We start from the raw sequence: 17,857 nt of genomic DNA, 5'->3' as shown, positions 1-17,857 counted from the left end.
GGGAGGGTTAGTACGTAGTTCACTTTAGGGCTGACTAGAGCTGGGGGTTGACCACTGTCAGGATTCTCTCCATTCATCTTGTTTCTCTGTGTGTGATGGCTTTTTTTCTCTGAGGTTATATTCTCCACTAGTGAGGGAACCTTCTGTGGGAAGACCTCGTTCAAATTCCTACAGCTTGATAACAAGAAAAGAAATGAGTTCTCTTCTCCTAGCACAAGTTTGATCAGCCTCCTCAATAGTTGAGCTGATTAGCTCAGCTCAGTATAGAATCTGTATGTACATTTTACCCACTGGGGTGGGACTCAGTCATAGTCAGCCAACATGAGAGCCATATGTCTAAGGGGGAATTTCTCAAAGGAATAGGTGATATTTGGGTCCTAAAATAATAAATGTCCAATGTATCTGATACTATGAAATGTTTTCTTGTCTACTGTTTTGATTTTTTCCATGATTTTTTCCCCCTTGTGATGGATTTTTTTCCTCCACTCTTCAGATTGCCTGATTCTGGTTAGTCTGTAATTTTGGAGTTTGATCTAAGAGGTTTGATCTAAGCCGCAGCTGCAATGTCTTTACTTGCTCTACCTGGAGAACTGTCATGACAGGCTCCTAATGTGTGTACGTTGCCTTTACCTCAATTTTTTCTCCTATAAAAGATCTGCATTCCTTTTTTCTGTCTCTGGAAATTAGCTTCTCATCAGTCTTATTGAAAGTCTTTGTGAAATGGTTTATTTTAATATAATCCCTGCAGATTTTATTCTATAATGGCTCACATTCTTCTCTGTCGGCATAATTCTGTACACATAATGTGTACCTTTTCTTTTTCTTGTGTTAGTTCCTTGACACATTGCTCACATTTTCCACATTCAGTAACTAACCATATCCCCAACAGTGCTGCAGTAGGTAATCCATTTATTTCTTGATGAGTTTAAGAATGAGATGTATATTTGTATTGCCTTCTGTAGCATCACACTAAATATCATCTATAATTTTATTTATTGCTTTGCTTATGCAAAGTGTCAGTCACAAATGACTGAGTTATTACATACATAGATTTATATTATCTAAAATTCTCATGTCAGTAACACTTTATGAGTATGAAAATGCAAGATAAATTATGGAGTTAGAGGGGTAGCAAAGGTACTATAGTATTCTTTTCCTATTCATAGAGGCTAATTTATAGAGGGTTACTCTAATAGACTGTTCTACAGGTATTTATTCAAATCACTATACTCTCATTTTTTTCTAAGTTATTTCATATCTTTTGTCTCTACTGGGAGGAGTAGCCTCATTCAGATACTTTGACCTCTTCCTCCTCTTTCAAATACCTTCTCATCTCCTTTTCCACAGGAGGATTTACCCATGGCACAAAGCCATTTGCAGGCAGCTGCAGGAGAAATTTCCATCTAGAGATGGGAACAAGAAAAAAAAGGAGACAGCACAAATCTGTGACAACACTGGGAATGAAAATGCATCAAAACTACAGATACAAAAGAGATTTTAAAGTTCACAGATGAGTAGTATGACCGTATTGTTGCAATAAGCTTAGCATTTTAGATGATATGGATAATTTTCTAGCAAAATATATATTATTAACCTAGCCGAGGAAAAATAAAAATTATGAATAATCAGTAACCATGAAGGAAATCAAATTAATGGTAAATGTCTTGCCTCCCCCATCTTCAAATGACATCAAGCCCAGACACAGTTTAAAAGAAAAAACACTGTAAAAGCAGAAAATCCCTATCTTAGGCAAACTAGGCAGAGACTCAGAACAGGATATCTAACTAAACAATTTTATGCAGCTAGTGTAACTTTGATGTTAAAAGTGAACACAAGGATAGAATAAGAAAAATTATAATGTATTCTCCCTTATGAAGATAAAAACAAAAACAATATAATGCTAACAAAACATTTTCAGCATGTATAAATAACTACATGTTAGCCAAGAGATGATTATTCAAAAATGCAAGGATGGTTCAATAATCAGACATGTATAAAATTAGGAGAAAAACCTCATATGATTTTCTCAATATATGGAGAAAAAAGCTTAAATAAAATTCAACACTCAATTGTGACATAAACTCTGTATATATAGAGTTATGGAGGATATAGAAAATTTTCCATTATTTTGAATGAGACATCAAAAACTTCCTTCAAATTTTATAGTTATTTGGAAAACTTTATAAACTTTCCTATTCGTGTCAGCAACAGGATAAGAATTCTTGTGATTATCCCCATTATTCAGGATTGTACTTGATGTCATAGGCAACTTTAAAAGTCAAGAAAAATAAGTTGTGCAAGAACTTAAAAGGAAAAGAAAAAGAAAATTTTATGAATAATGAAACTGACTAAATAGAAAATCCAAGATAGGCAGCAAACATATCATTAGAGCAATTTAGAAATGAGTTTGGCATGTTCACTAGATTCAAGATTAATATACATAAAATGTAGCATTCCTGGAAATTAGCAATTAACCAACTAGAAAATGCCAGATGAAAAACTTACACCATTTATGGTAGGCAGAATAGTGACCCCTACCCCCCAAATAGTGTTCACTCTGAAACCTGTGAATATGTTAGGTTAGTTGGCAAAGGGGAGTTAAATTTGAAGATGGAATTAGGTTTAGGATAAAGGGATTATCCTGCATTATCAAGATGGTTGCAATGCCATTACAAGTGTCCTTCAAATATGGAAGAGAGAGGGAGAAAAGTCAGTGTCAGAGTGATGTGACATGAGAAAGACTCTACCTGCCCTTTGCCATCTTTCAAGATGGAAGAGGGCCATGAGCCAAGAAATGCAGGCAACCTCTAGAAGCTAGAAAAAGCAAGAAAGTGGATTCTTCCCTAGAGCCTCTCATGTGGAGGAAGATAATTGGCTTTCATTCTCCTGCTACAGTGCCTGGAAGAAGCTTCCCTGCTCTCTTTCCCTTTTTGTCTCCCACATACAAGGGCCTGGAGGTCTCAGACTTTCTAGTCATTTCCCTCCTCGGTCTCTTGGGGCTCTGAGAGGCCAGGTTTACACACGGAGCTCACTTAGCTCACAGGGGAAGAGGCCACATAGGGATTACTTCTCAGATCAGCCACTTGTAGACCCAGTAACTATTTGAGTCAGGAGCAGCAGAAAGAAAAGAGTTAGCAGTGGAGGGGAAAGAAGCCACATTTATTCCCAACTTCCCAGAAAACCCTTGATTAAACTTGTCTAAGGTTCTTGTCCAGTGACTGTATTGACCACAAACTTACATTGGCTCAACCAACTGGAACATGTGTTGTCTTTGCATTAACAAAATATGTGGAAATTATTGTAAATGTGTATGTAAAAGTGATGCAATCTGTCTTGGTTTGGGTGCTCCCAAGAGCAGACCCTGAAACAAGGATTTGAGTGAAAGATGATCTAAGGAAGCATGTTGAGGAAGTAGAGACCAGACAAGGAAGAAAAAAAAGTCAGTGAAGGGCACTCATGGAGTAGGGGACAGCTCTGGGCAGCTAGGGCCCAATACTGCTGAGCATCCAGAGATCATGTAGAATATTTTCAGAATTAACTCATCTAGGAAGACGAAGGCTGGGGCTTTATACTTCAGAACTTTTAGCCTGGCCTGCATGCATGAGGTACGCCTATCTTTTACATAGTTTAAAAGTAAAAACTATTTAAAAAGAGATAAACTAAGATATACATATTCTTATTCTTACTTTGTCATTGCACAAAAGGTATGGTATATACTCCCTTTTATATCTTGTTGTTGTTTTTTTTTTTACTTGGCAATATGTTCTGTAAAACACTCCATTGGAGGTTTCCAGTACTCTTCCTTGTTTTTTTTTTCTGTTGTTATTTTTCTTTTCTTTTTTTTTTTGTTTGTTTTTACAGCTTCATATGATTTCATTGTGTTGTGGTATCAAAAGTTTTTTCAGTAGCATTTAGGCTATTTCCATATTTTATCTTACAAAATTGTCATTCAAAATTATTATGGTTGGGCTTCCCTGGTGGCACAGTGGTTGAGAATCTGCCTGCCAATGCAGGGGACACGGGTTCGAGCCCTGGTCTGGGAAGATCCCACATGCCGCGGAGCGACTAGGCCCGTGAGCCACAACTACTGAGCCTGTGCGTCTGAAGCCTGTGCTCCACAACAACAGAGGCCGCGATAGTGAGAGGCCCGCGCACCGCACCGCGATGAAGAGTGGCCCCCACTTGCCACAACTAGAGAAAGCCCTCGCACAGAAACGAAGACCCAACACAGCCATAAAAAAAAAATAAAAATAAAAATAAATAAAATCCTCTGGATATTCCACAACATTTAAAAAAAATTATCATGATTATTACTCTTTCTCAGTAAACAATGAGCATAAGTGGTTTCATAATTTTAGAGCTGAATCTTTAAGGTAAAATTCAAGAAGTAATATTGCTTGGTCACAGGGTAAATGCAGTGTAGCTTTTAAAAGATGTTGCCATATTCTTATCCATAGGGTTATACAATGTTGTACTCCTACCTCAGTACCTAACAATGTCTGTTTCTGCTTGGCACTGCCAATGGAGTGTGCTGTCAAATATTAACATTTTTGTCTATCTAATATGCATAATTATAATTTGAATTTCTCTTATTTTGAGAATTCCATCTTTCCTTATTTTTGTGAGCCAGGAAATTTATATATCATTTTTGGATAAACTTCATATTTTTGTATATTATTTTTCTGCTGGAATTTTGGTTTCTTTCATTCCTTAATTTTTAAGAATTTGTATACATTAAAGTGATAAATTAAGGATTTATTTAGTCTTTGTCTGTGATACATATTGCAAATATTTTCTCTGTCATTAGCCTTTTGATTTTGCTTTTTTTTTAAGTCAGGCAGAAGGTTTCTTCCCTTAAGTTTATATTATTTAATTTGTCAAACTTTGATTGGATCTGGATTTTAAGTAACAATTAGACATTCTCTGTACCTATGTCTTCTTCTAGTATTTGTATGGTTTCGATTTTTTTGTTGTTTTTTGTTTGTTTTGTTTTGATATTTAGCTATCTAAGGCACTTGGAGATTATTCTTGTATATGGTGTGAGGTAGAATCCACTTTTATGTTTTTCTAGATGGTTATCCAGTTTCCCAAACCCCAGTTTTGAAAAAGTCCATCTTTTCTCCAGTGATTTGAGATGACACTTTTATCACGTAACAAGTTTCTGTGGTACTTGGGTCAGTTTCTGAATTTCCTCCTCTGCTCTCTTCATCTGTGTGTCTATGCATGAGGCAGTACTTCACTGTTTGAAACCTAGAAGCTTCATAGTGTATCTCAGCCTGCATATTTAGCAGGTTTATCTCATCTACCATTATTTGACTTAATAAAACAAATTTCCTTCACCTATGCCTTCTTTTTGGACAACTAGGATTTTTCTTCCAGCTTTAACAACAAATATGATCACTTTACAGGCTAATTTGCATTTATTAGATTGTTAAAAAGTTAAACATTTTCTCATATGTTCATTCACTAGTTATTATTTCTCTTTTGTGAATTGCTTTCCATCTTGTGTTTTATTTCAGTGTTTTCTTATTGATTTATATGAACTTGCATGTAAACATATTAATCCTTCATCAATCATACTGCAAGGCTTGCCCAGTTTATTAAATGTTTAATGTTATTTGTATTTTGTCAGGCTGATATTTTAAACTTTAGGTTGAAAAACTGTGACTCTTTGCTTGTATTATTTCATTAGTCATTTCTAAAATCATTTCTCATTCATAGGGCTGATATGTATTTATAATTTTAAATGAATACATTATGTTTATCCAAAATATAAGAAAAATTTTAACTTGCCTAGTGATTTTCTTCCCCGGACTAATGTAGGTTTGAAGAAGTAAACTAGAAGGCAGAAGCAATATTAGAGGCAAGAACTCTGACAGCTTTAAAAAGTGACATCTGATGAAAGGACAAAAGACTTTCTAAAAATATCACACAGAAAGCCTCAAAATTATAGCAATCTAAGTCCGTTGAAGGTAGAGCACTTTTATAGACCTTAAAGTGCCCTAAACTGATGTTCGTAAAGCGATGTAGAGTTATGAAAATATTAAATGATGTACAGGATATCATGGGGAAAAAACAAAGAAATATATAAGATGTTTTTAGAGAATTTCTAGTTCACATAAGTTTTTGAAAAGGTCCTTAGGCATAAAATTCTTAGCCAACCAGGAAAATTGGCTGTGAAAAATGACTTGTTCCCAGGGGTACCAGTTAGATATTTTATAAAAATAATTTGTCACATGTTTTATATGGCTTCCTAGATTCTAAACACATTAGGAATAATGATCTTGATTTATTCCTCAATCCCCTTTAATGCCACATATTAATAGGTACTGAATGCCAGCTGAGGGCCATTTTTCTATATACTTATTTTTTTTAACCCACCCGCACTTTCCAGGGAGGAAATGGAGGCTTGGAGAGGTTATGCTCCTTCCCAAGGTTGATTTTGAACCCAGTACTGTCTGGTTCTGCCTACATGGCTAATCCCTTTCTCATGAAAACTGGCACAGTATCATGCCTAGACTCGGTTCACTGTTTGCCAAGTAAATCAGAAAATTATTTTAATTATTAATTATTATTAATGAGAGGTTGGGAGTGGGTGACATGGTTCGCAGCTTTGTTGGAGAAACAGGACACACACATGAAACAAGTCCTCAATAAAATTATAATTTAAAGTCCATCATTTTAGTTGCCTTTCTCAGAGCAACTGAGTCAGCCCAGAAGCCTTTCCAAAGAAGCAATTAGATTCTTCTAGGCTCTGAATGTACTTGTCTTTGGAGGAATACCATTCTCATCAGCTGACTCTAGAATCAAGGCAGTATACAGTCACATGTTAGATGGTCTTTCATCCTTCCCTCCACTGAATTCTTCATTGGGACTGGCAATCTCTTAGTCTTGTTGATTATAAGAGAGAAATGAAGAAATGAAAGAATGCTCTTTGTTTGTCTTCAAAGTCCTCCCTGTCTGTGGGTTGCTGTCAAATTCTCTCCTACATCATTTTCTACATTCCATCTTGCAAAAATGTTTTTGTTGAGATGATGTTTTTTTCAAGTCACTTTTACACTTTTTCTATCCATTTAACTGTTGTCTTCTTTAGAAACATGCTTACCTAGTAAGATGAAACCATTGGCACAGCTTTCCTTTATACTTGATGAATTATTGCTTCAAAAACATCTTTGGCCTCCTTTCTTAACCATAAACCAGCCAAACAAGACAAATAGTATGTTTAAAAAAGGGGTTAATATCCACATTTAATGTAGGAAAACATATAAGATTTATGCAGTTTTGTGATGCAAAAGGTGAAAAGATTGTCAGGGACTTTTCAAATGATCCAGAAATCTGAGTGCCCAGGTGATGGAGGAGAGATGGAGATGTCACTAGAGGCACTGATGGATTTCTTAGATTACAGTACCATTTCTTAGGAAATATAACAAATGTCAAAAGTTAGCTACATTATCGGTCTCTTTTGATTTTATTGAATATAGGAGGTACCTTAACAAAGAGGGTGAGCATAAGTAATGTTCCATTTGAGAATGCCAGTTCTGTCACAGAGCCTGCAATAATGTTTAATGTAGTACCAAGAACACAATGGATTCTCAATCAGCAATAAATATTTGCAAATATAGGCAAACATATTCCACATTTCATCTTCTAATGTATGCTAAAATACCCCTTGTCTTTCCTCTTGTATATAAGGTATTGAACTCATCTAGATCACCTTTATCTTTTTTTAAAATTTTTATTGGAGTATAGTTGATTTACAATGTTGTGTTAGTTTCAGGTGTACAGCAAAGTGAATCAGTTATACATATACATTTATCCACTCTTTTTTAGATTCTTTTTCCCATATAGGCCATTACAGAGTATTGATTAGAGTTCCCTGTGCTATACAGTATGTCCTTATTTGTTATCTAGATTATATATAATAGTGTGTATAGGTCAATCCCAATCTTCCAATTTATCCCTTCCCCCCTCCCAGGTCACCTTTATCCATGCAGTGCCTAATTCTACCAGTGTTGATTCAGAGGATAATCAGTTGAACATGTAAAATGCTTGGTGCAGGAAATCTTGAGGATGCAGACATGATTATCATTGATGGGACTTGGATGGGCAAATATGGGGAAAAGGTAATACTAGGCAAGGTTAATGATTTGACCAATGACACTGGCAAGACTGTATGGTGCACTTAGAAAACACTCAGGTAAACGACAATTACTCGAGTAGAGAGTATGTTGGAGGAGTGGGAAAAAGATTAGAGGAGGATTTGAGGGCAGAAAAGGTGGCTAAGAAAAACTATGCCAAATTATAGTTTAGATATTATTTGGTTATAACTTGCCCACTTCAATGGTCTTTTTCCCAAGCTCTTTAACCGTGGCCTCAATACATTGACTCCCAAAATGACAATCTGTTGCACTCCTAAACAACAATGCTATGATTCCATTTTCTTGGCTGATGCTCTGTTCATCAATTCCCCACCTCAGTGCTAACCTTTGGGGGCCCCTAATATTGTTGAGATAAGGCATTGAAAGTTACACAGTGTCAGGTGGATGGAGGGCAAGTACTGCCAGATGGTCTTAAGAACAATTTGAAATGGTAATACGCATGTTATATATAATGTTCCCCCTTTTTTACCACCTCCATCCAGACATACCACACTCATGCACTACCACCCTCTAGTTCACATCCTCCTATTCTCATTCCCAAGGCTACACAGGCAGCCGTCCACCTGGGAGCCTTGCAGCATCTCACCATTCTCGCCACACATCATCCTCAGACCAGGTGCTCTTCTTTTTGACACTTCCAACCTTTGGGTCACTCCTTTCCCCTTTTAGTATCTCTACCTACTGCTGATCCTAATGGACTATTTATTCAGTTAATAAAACTGCACTTGATATGAATTTTAACTGATTTTCACCTGTTTAAAATGCTCTTAGGAGCATAGTCCATATTTTTCATGAGTCTCACAAGAAACTCCACAGGAACTATCTTACTACAACCCATTGAAAAGGCCAATATAGTTATCATTTATTAGTTACAATCAAGGACACTAACCAAATTTCATGGCAAGCTGCTGTGTTAGAAAGAAATGGTTTGTATCAGGATGTCAGTAAGAAAGCTAAAGCTATCAAGTTATTAAACCCCCATTCTTTAAATGCTTGAAATGTTTGATGTCTGTTTTGTAGAATTTTCTGAGAAGTTTAAAGAAAACAGGGTACAGTATTTATCTTAATGTGTTATATTAATGGTTTTCAATTCAGTTTGTGCTTGGTTTCTAGCAAAATACACATTGTGTGAATTGTTCTGACAAGAATTCAATAAAAATTCATAAAAGGAATAGAAAAATGCTAGAGCATCTGTTTTGTTAGTACCTGCGTATAGGCTAAGCCTGGAAAAAAAAATTAAGGTAGTTAATGGAATTTGATTTATTCAAGAGCATTGTAAAGATTAATGTTACTAAATGTTATTAATTTAATATACTTTACATGACATATTAATAAAATAAGCATAAATTTAGTCTAGCTCAATCACACATTTCAGAGTTTTTTGTTTGGTTTGGTTTTTGTTTTTTGTTTCAAGTAATAAACTCAGGTGATACAACACCAAAATATCAAATACTTAGCTTGTTATAAATCATTTTTTCACAACATACTCTCCATAATATTGTATAATTATAAGTGTTGGTGTGGTGTTAGTAGTAGTAATAGAAGTAGTATTAGCAGCAGCAGAACTGAAGGCCGTGGTGATGATAGATACAGGCAATGTGTTATTACTATTTTTGTCTCTCCCCTCACTCCTCCCTCACTGTTTATTCACATTCTCATTTGGACAACTACTGTTCTAGGTATTTTATAAGGATTATTTGTAAACATCAAAAAAATTAACTAGGTAGATGGTCCTATCCCAACTTTGCAGAAGTGGAGACTGCAGCTCAAAGAGTTTAGGTAACATACCTAGGGTCTTATAACTTGGTAGAGCCAGGATTTGAACTCAAATCCCTGTCTCTAAAACTCTTGCTTGTTGTAATACGTTGTGCTGTCATGTGATCCTCTCAGTTTATCCACATGATACAAAGTAAGTGAATTGTATAATCGCATGATTTTCTTTTTCCCTTGGGGCCAGCTGAAGAGGTACATCTCTCACTTTGTCTTGACTTGCCTTTCCCCTGCTTATTCAGATAGTTAGCTGCTTTTATATCTTTTTGTCTGGTGTGTGCACGTGAATAGCCTGCTTGTCACATGACCACATGCCAGATGGGCTGGTCATTTGGCTCTTTGACGGCTGACACACATCCAGGTGGCTCTGCCAGTCTCTGACGTGGTAGAATGGTATCTGATGTATTCAGATAATGTTAGCTATTCAGTACTGAGAACAAAGGCCCATACATAAATGGAGATCACATTCTTTTCTCAGACAGTAAGGAAGGCCTCTACTATTTAAGGATCCTTATTACATGTCTAACACTTTCCCTGTGTCATCTAATTTCACCATTAACTCTAAGATGAAAATAATATATTAAGTCACATTTTCATTTCAGGAGAACTAAAGTACTTAAAGTACTGTACATGTCTCCTAGATTTCCCATTTTAAAAAGTAACTTACAATTATAGCTTGCAAACATATATGCCCCAGAGCACCTCCTCATTACCATCCATTTCTATGGTCTCAAAGAACCCAAACCAATTTTAGACATGACTTAATCAAAATCTGATTAGAGTAGCAGCACTTAAACAAATATAAATGTCTGTTATCTGTGCCATTGACAGCCTCGTTAATGTGAATGAGACATTTCCTAATGACAGTAAACTTCAGTCATTCCTTTCCTTTCCTTTTCTTAGTTCATAAAGCAGTTATAGCCAAGACTACTAGTTGAGTTACTAATTGCTCTGTAGCTGTTGCATGACAGTGTTGAGGGTCTTTCCAGATCGTGTGCACCATTGGATTTCGGGGAGCCATGCTTCACTCTGATCATGTAATTGCTGAGTGCTTGGGTTCTCAATAAATACCCTTCGTGGGATTCACTGAGCACATGTATGTGATGTTCCTCTCCTTATGATGCAATATAGGAATAAAGTGAAGATTGCGAATGAAGAATGGTTTCTCCACAGACCCGTTATCTTGGCCACTGTCACAGTAGTATTCAGATTTAGAACTTATGTGAGGACTGTGGGTAAATGCTCCTGGCATGATTTGCCTTTGAAGTGGTGACATTTTCAAACCAAGCCAAAATTGAATCATTATTTTCTATCTATTTAGTCTAACAGATTGTCTTTCTTTACCTTTTAGGATTCCAAAATGACTTTATAAAAACAAAATACAATACAACTCGAAACACTTTTCTCCTTACCTTAAGAGTAAACGGTGGGAAAATGTCATAATGATCAAAATCTTACACTTAGTCAGCCAAAGATAATTGTGTAATTGGGGGCAATTTGAAGGCATAAAGTTGAAAATGTTATTTTAGGGGTTTTTAGCATGGTAAATTTTGAAGTGGAATTATCACTCAGAACATGTAAATATAGTTAGCAACTATGGTCACTTAGCTTACAAATAAATAAATGCCTTATAGATGGGTTGGCAGGAAGAAAGGTTATTTTCCTCCTCTGTGGAGGAAAGTTTCTTGGTAAAAAAAATGAGATAAAGTATTTAAAGAATTTGATTCTATTGAATTTCTTACATCAGAATTATAATTTAATAGGGAACAAGCATACTAATAAATGCATATTTGTGGACTCTAAAACTTATACTCTTGACATGGTTGTACTGTGATGGGATTAATTCCATACATATTGGTCATTTTCATATAGAGGTGGTGAACAACCCAATTCTTTGCCCATGGTTTACATTTGTATATCTAGCTAGTCTTTTGGAGATTGGATAATTTATCAGTTATTCCTCACAGGCTCATTTGAAGATAACAATATTCTCTATATGTAGTACAGGTTGGCAAAGTGTGGTTCATCTATGCCAGAATTACCTGGAGAATTTTGCTGCAGAATCCTGAGACTCCCCTCTCTGGCCCATCTTAGACCATTGAATTAGAATCTTAGGATGGGGCTACATTTTTACCAAATTCTTGGGTGATCTTAGGCATTCAATATTTAATAACCAAATTCTTGTCATAACTATTTTTCTTTGATGTGTAAGATTTTAACCATTTAATGGATAAGATGTTAACACAGTGTATAATAGTTTAACCATTTAACGGATAGGAGTTTAGTTAAGTAAAGTTTCTATTACACATATGTAGAGTTAATCATATCAGTAGCTATCACATATTGAACATATGAACAAAAAATGCTGTTCCATGACCATTCAGGATCTGCAGTTCACACCACTGCCCTGCATGATGAATGATACTATTTCCATTTTACATGTGGGAGACAGGTTAAGGATACGGCCTACTTGTAGTAAGAGATGGCGCTAGGATTTCAATCCAAATGTGGTTTAGTCCAAAGCCTGTACTGGAATCACCGTGGCAGAGTGCTCATTTATGCACTTGTAGCAATGCACAGGGCCACCGCTAGTTCACATGGCACTTTTATACGAAGTAGAAAAGGTCTCTTCAGCCTTCAGAAAGATGCAGCTCATGCTACAGTACAAGAGCCTAGCATGAGGTAGATTTCACCTCTCCCCTCTCTCTCCATCAGGCTCCCTTGTGCAATGAGCAACCTGAATTACTGTAGGTGCTGGCCGAGATGATGCTTTTAGTGAGACAATTCTAAGGCTCTGAACTTTAGATTTTATATCTTATAAACACCCAAAAACATGTTAGCAGACTAAAAAATTCCCAGAAGTGTGACAGGAGTGAAGAGCAGGGAAAATGAGGAGATGGCTTATTGATTGCCCGACTCTGTTGATTTATTTTGATTGCCTTTGGGGTTCTTGTGAAATGGAGTGTCTTTACATTCCTGTACTGTGATGGAGGCCACTTATATGAGATCTTAACCTTTTTGCTCCAGCCCAACATAGTTTGACATGGTTTCATTTATATCTATACTCTATCCACTATTTTATTAATATCCAAATTACTACATTTTTGATACCAAAATGCAGTAATGTTTATAAACTATTCAAGATCTAATTGGACTTTTTCCCACAGCTGTATTTTTTTTTTTTTTTTTTTTTTTAATTTTTGGCTGTGTTGGGTCTTCGTTTCTGTGCGAGGGCTTTCTCTAGTTGCGGCGAGCGGGGGCCACTCTTCATCGCGATGCGCGGGCCTCTCACTATAGCGGCCTCTCTTGTTGCGGAGCACAGGCTCCAGACGCGCAGGCTCAGTAGTTGTGGCTCACGGGCCTAGTTGCTCCGCGGCATGTGGGATCTTCCCAGACCAGGGCTCGAAGCCGGGTCCCCTGCATTGACAAGCAGATTCTCAACCACTACGCCACCAAGGCAGCCCCTGTATTTTTGTTAATAGTTTCACATGCCCATGTATTATTAGCATTAAAAAATATAGCTCATGCTTTTGGCTCATGCTATACATTTATGCTCTTTTCACACCTCTTCTAGTCTACCTTTTAGATATCTTACTATATGTGATTCAAGCTTTCTTTACTCTCTGCAGTAGGACTCATCTCAGAAAACCAGGAAAGGTTTTAACTTTTCCATTAAAAAAATCAGCTTACACAATTCTGATGAATTTTCTAAAAGAAAAAAAAAAAAGTCAGCATGGAAAGCCATTAATTTTTTAGACAAAAACCTTGGTTAAATCTTCAGAGCATACTGCTATTTGAGCCAAGAATGTTCTATAAATAAGCCATACTAATTATTGAGCAGCTACTGTGTGTCATGTCCTGTCCTAGGTTCTTTGCATGTTTTTAGCTCATTAAATTTAATCACTACGGTCAGTCTTTTGGAGACTGCTTTCCAGGGGAATAGGTGATATACTGTGGTTGCTTCAGTGCAGACTTGTCACCATTCCTGGAAGAAAGCATCCCACCAAATATTTTACTATTTGTGCATTGGCCATGAATGTCACCTGCACAAGGAGCCACACCTGGGGTTCCTAGAGAGTTGTAGTGGGTATTCTCTGTGTTCCTGTTTTTTTAGGGAGTCAACCTTTTATTTTGCTCTCATTCTTTATGTTAGAAAAATAGAAGCAGGTTTTTTGTAGGAACCTTTATACTCCCCCATGGTGCCTGTTCTCAGAGGTGTAGGCTCTTAATCACTTTGTTGCATTTCCTTCCTTTGAAATAGAGCTGATGGACCTAATGAATTCAGCATTTGTTTTGATGAACTTGTATTGACGAACACTAACTTGGACTGGACAGAGAATGAAATATGCTTTAAAGGTTTTTTTTCACACCTCAATGCAGCTTTCTTAAAATCAGATTATGAGATAAAAAGTAGTTGCCTGGGAAAACCTTAATGATTTTAAGTATTGGATACCAATGGTTTGGGGGCTACCTTGAAGCTGCTACTGAAGACCACAGGGGTCCTGCCTGTTGAAGAGAGAAGGACCACTCATAGGATGGTTTTTGCTGATTATTGCTATTTAACAAGCTTACTTTCTGATTTCTGGATTCTACTGGAAGTTGCTTTAGGTAGCTACTGAAATTTTGAATGTGAATACTATTTTAAATACTCCTGTTGAACAACTGTCAGTAATACATTTATGAGTTTCTTATATAGAATATATTATTGAGGAAAACATCTTCCTATCATCTTTAAAGATAAATAGTACTCAGTTTATTTATTTAGACTTATGCTTATGGAGCAATTCTATTATGTTGTACTAATATTTTACTTTTAGGATTATTTCACATGATCTGTACATTTGTAATGTAATTTATTTCCTAGGAGTTCAAGCAGTAATTTTATTCTTGAATCTTATTTAAAGTTCACTTACTGCTCCGTCTATTGTGGGTCAGCAACATTCTGCACATTTGCTTCTCTCAGGAGACGTGGGATAGATCAACGGAGTGTGTATAGGCATTCAGAGCACCAGAGAAAGGTATGATAGAAATGTTCAGTTACATTATGGTAGGGAAAGCTGAAGTGGGAATAGTTTCAGGGGACATTGCTGTATTTTCTGAGGCTGTCTCTTATTAATAATTCATTATAATTTAGAATACAAAGTACTTTTGCATTTCTCCCATTCAGTGTAGCTCCAGCATATTTTCACTACCTTCTCATAAGCTTCACTTGTGATTTCTATGCAGTTAGCAAACCCGTTTGGGGCATTCATTATGTGTCAAGTGTTGCACTAGGGTACAGAGTATTATGATGAACAGGGCATATTTTTTATTTGGGAAGGTAGGAGGTGCATATTAATAATAAAAAGGCAAAATTAAAAGTTTTGAGCCATAATGTTTCCATAAAAGTGTTATGGACATTCAGATACGGCAAAGCCACTTCCAGCTCGAGGAAGCCTCTCTTCTTCTGAATGTCTCCCATTGCCAACCTCACCCACTCAGAGACCTTTATTTTACCTATGGAAAACTTTACCTGAGAGTGTTGAACTGTTTCACTCATCTCTTCTTTCATAGTTTTGTTCTCTTCTTGTCCAAGTAGGACAACTTAATGCCTTTTAAGTGCACTCATTCTCATACTGCTTCCCGAGCATCACTTGGAAAACAGAAATACTCTCTCACAAAGCTGCCAAGTATTTTTTTTTTTCTTCTTTTAAATGATTCCTGGAATTTTACCTCATGCACAAAATCTTTTGATTTGATCAGAGAAGTGGATATGGATTTTTCTGCTGCTCAACATTAACAGCAAACAAACACCCATTTCTTCCCCTGATTTCCTGAGACATATATTCAATAAGTTTGTTTAGTACCTTTTGTGTGCCAGGAACATAAACGCATCTGGAATGAGTTTCTCAAACACTGATAAAAGAGACAGGTGTATGAACAATAGATTACAATATGATATGGTCAGTGCTGTAATAGCAGTGTGTGTGTGAGGTGCATTATGAACACAAAGAACAGATTACCTAGCTCTGGGGAAACTGAAGAGTAGAACTGTGTGAGAAAGAAAAGAGAGAGAAAGTCAGTAAAAGAAGGAACCAGTCCGTGCAAAGGAATAGAAGCACGACAAAAGGTGTGTATTTGGCTCAGATTGTGGTATACTCTGTATTCCGTATCATGACAGCTGGGTTTAAACGAGATATTACATGTAAAGTGATCAATGCAGGACTTTATACACAGAAGGAAAGAAAAAAAGTATGAGCTATCTGTGTTAAAAATACTGTTTCTTATTTTTAATCATAATAATCCAGGAAGATATCAGGAGTCCTTGGAGACTTTTAAGCAGCAAAATTAATGAGTAGATATGCTACAGAAAAATGGCTCTGGCATCAGTTTAAAATAGGGATTGGAGGGAGAAAGATTGAGGGGTAGAAGATCAGTTGGCAGTTGTAACAATAATGTAGGCAAAGTGTAATTAGGTTCTAATGACATGGGTTTGAGAATTAACCTCTTTAAGTCTCTTTCCTCATCTGTAAATGTCAGGATTATAATAGCATCTAATTCATAGGATTTTCATGAGGATTAAATGAATTAACATTTTCAAAGCTCTTATAACAATGCCTTGTTAGTACTATGTGTTTGTTAAACAAAATTCAAACAGATGAATATTGCTTTTATGTCTTTTGCATATGCATGAGTCCTAGATTGTTGCAACTGGACATGAATTGTATTCATGTCACATTCTCTGCATAGGCAGTAATAAAGAACTGTTCATTTCAGTTGATTCTAGTTATAGTAATATTCAATTGATACTTGTCTATTTAACACCATGAAAGATAGAGACAAGTCTTGGTCTTCTGAGTCAAATACATAATAACACCTTGACTACTCTTCAGCTGGTTATCGTCAGTGATGGCAAAATCCCTTTGTACATATCATGTAATAGTCATTGTAGTGTATCAGGGGTACAGATATTTTAAAGGTTATGTGCACATAAATATAAAAAGATTTTGTTGTTGTCATCAACTATTTTACTGGAACTCAAATTTATTTCCAAGAAGAGACCGTGAGCTACAGTGTTCTAGATGCACCAGTCCTAAATCAAATTATAGATTTTGGCAAGTACACTGTGATGCATAATTCTGTGGCATGCTGCTCCTATGTCTGATTAAATAAAGCACCTGTTTCTTTATAATCTAATTTTATTTAATTTTGTACTATGAAAAGACACACTTGACTTGATCTAATCTTCTGATTTTAAGTGTAAGGTAATTGCTGATTGAGAATAAAATGCTGGTGAAACCTGTCAGAGGACTTACTCAGATTCAGTTGGCCTGAAATCTTTTGGATCACTCTTTCCTTGGCTTTTCATCACCATTTCTCAAGCTCAGAATTATTGACATTCTTGGTCAGATAATTTTTTGTTATGCGGGGGCTGACTTGTGTACTGTGGGACGTTTTGCAGAATCCCTGGCCTTTACTCACTAGATACCAGGAGAACCCCTTTCCTCTAGTTTCAACAACCAAAAATACCCCCCAATATTGTCAAATGTCTTCAGAAAAGTTGGGGTGGGGATCACCCCTGAGAACAACTGTTCTAAATAATGATTAACAGACACTAAAAGGATGCAGTTTTCCTGAGTCATGCAGCTGGAATATCAATTTGTTTAGGGTTCATCTCAGCAATTTCAGTTTTTTACTAACCTTCTTCAGGCAAGAAGTTTATCTCTCGGGTTTCCCCAAATATGTTAAAAGTATTTTCTTCCAAGTCATTTTACTGGCTTATTAATATTTTAGTTATCCCATTTAGGAGGTTTCTGCCAAGCAAAACCATCTGGTTGACTATAAAGCTAATTTCTTCATTTTTATATTTGGCCATATGAATGTTGTGCTATTAAAAAAAAAACTTTCCACTTCATTTTGCCTCTTTTGAGAATTAGTTAATTTAAATC

At 36.2% G+C, this 17,857-nt stretch overlaps 1 protein-coding gene across 2 annotated transcripts in view; it reads left to right on the top strand.

Annotated features, from left to right (window-relative positions):
* Positions 1-17,857, top strand: part of ARHGAP24 (Rho GTPase activating protein 24) — a 514,100-nt gene that overhangs the window by 39,893 nt on the left and 456,350 nt on the right. The window contains exon 1 of one of the 2 annotated variants that reach the window (XM_068542700.1): positions 3,586-3,605. The exons of the other annotated variant lie outside the window; for it this stretch is intronic. The gene's annotated coding sequence lies outside the window, so the exon portion shown is untranslated. Of the gene's footprint in view, positions 1-3,585; positions 3,606-17,857 lie in introns of those variants that run through there. 2 annotated transcript variants of the gene reach the window in all.

This window comes from Eschrichtius robustus, chromosome 4, assembly GCF_028021215.1.
Source record: "Eschrichtius robustus isolate mEscRob2 chromosome 4, mEscRob2.pri, whole genome shotgun sequence".
NCBI classification, from domain to species: Eukaryota; Metazoa; Chordata; class Mammalia; order Artiodactyla; family Eschrichtiidae; genus Eschrichtius; species Eschrichtius robustus.
The sequence above is the reverse complement of the archived record's forward strand: the minus strand, read 5'-3'. Positions and strand labels throughout refer to the sequence as shown.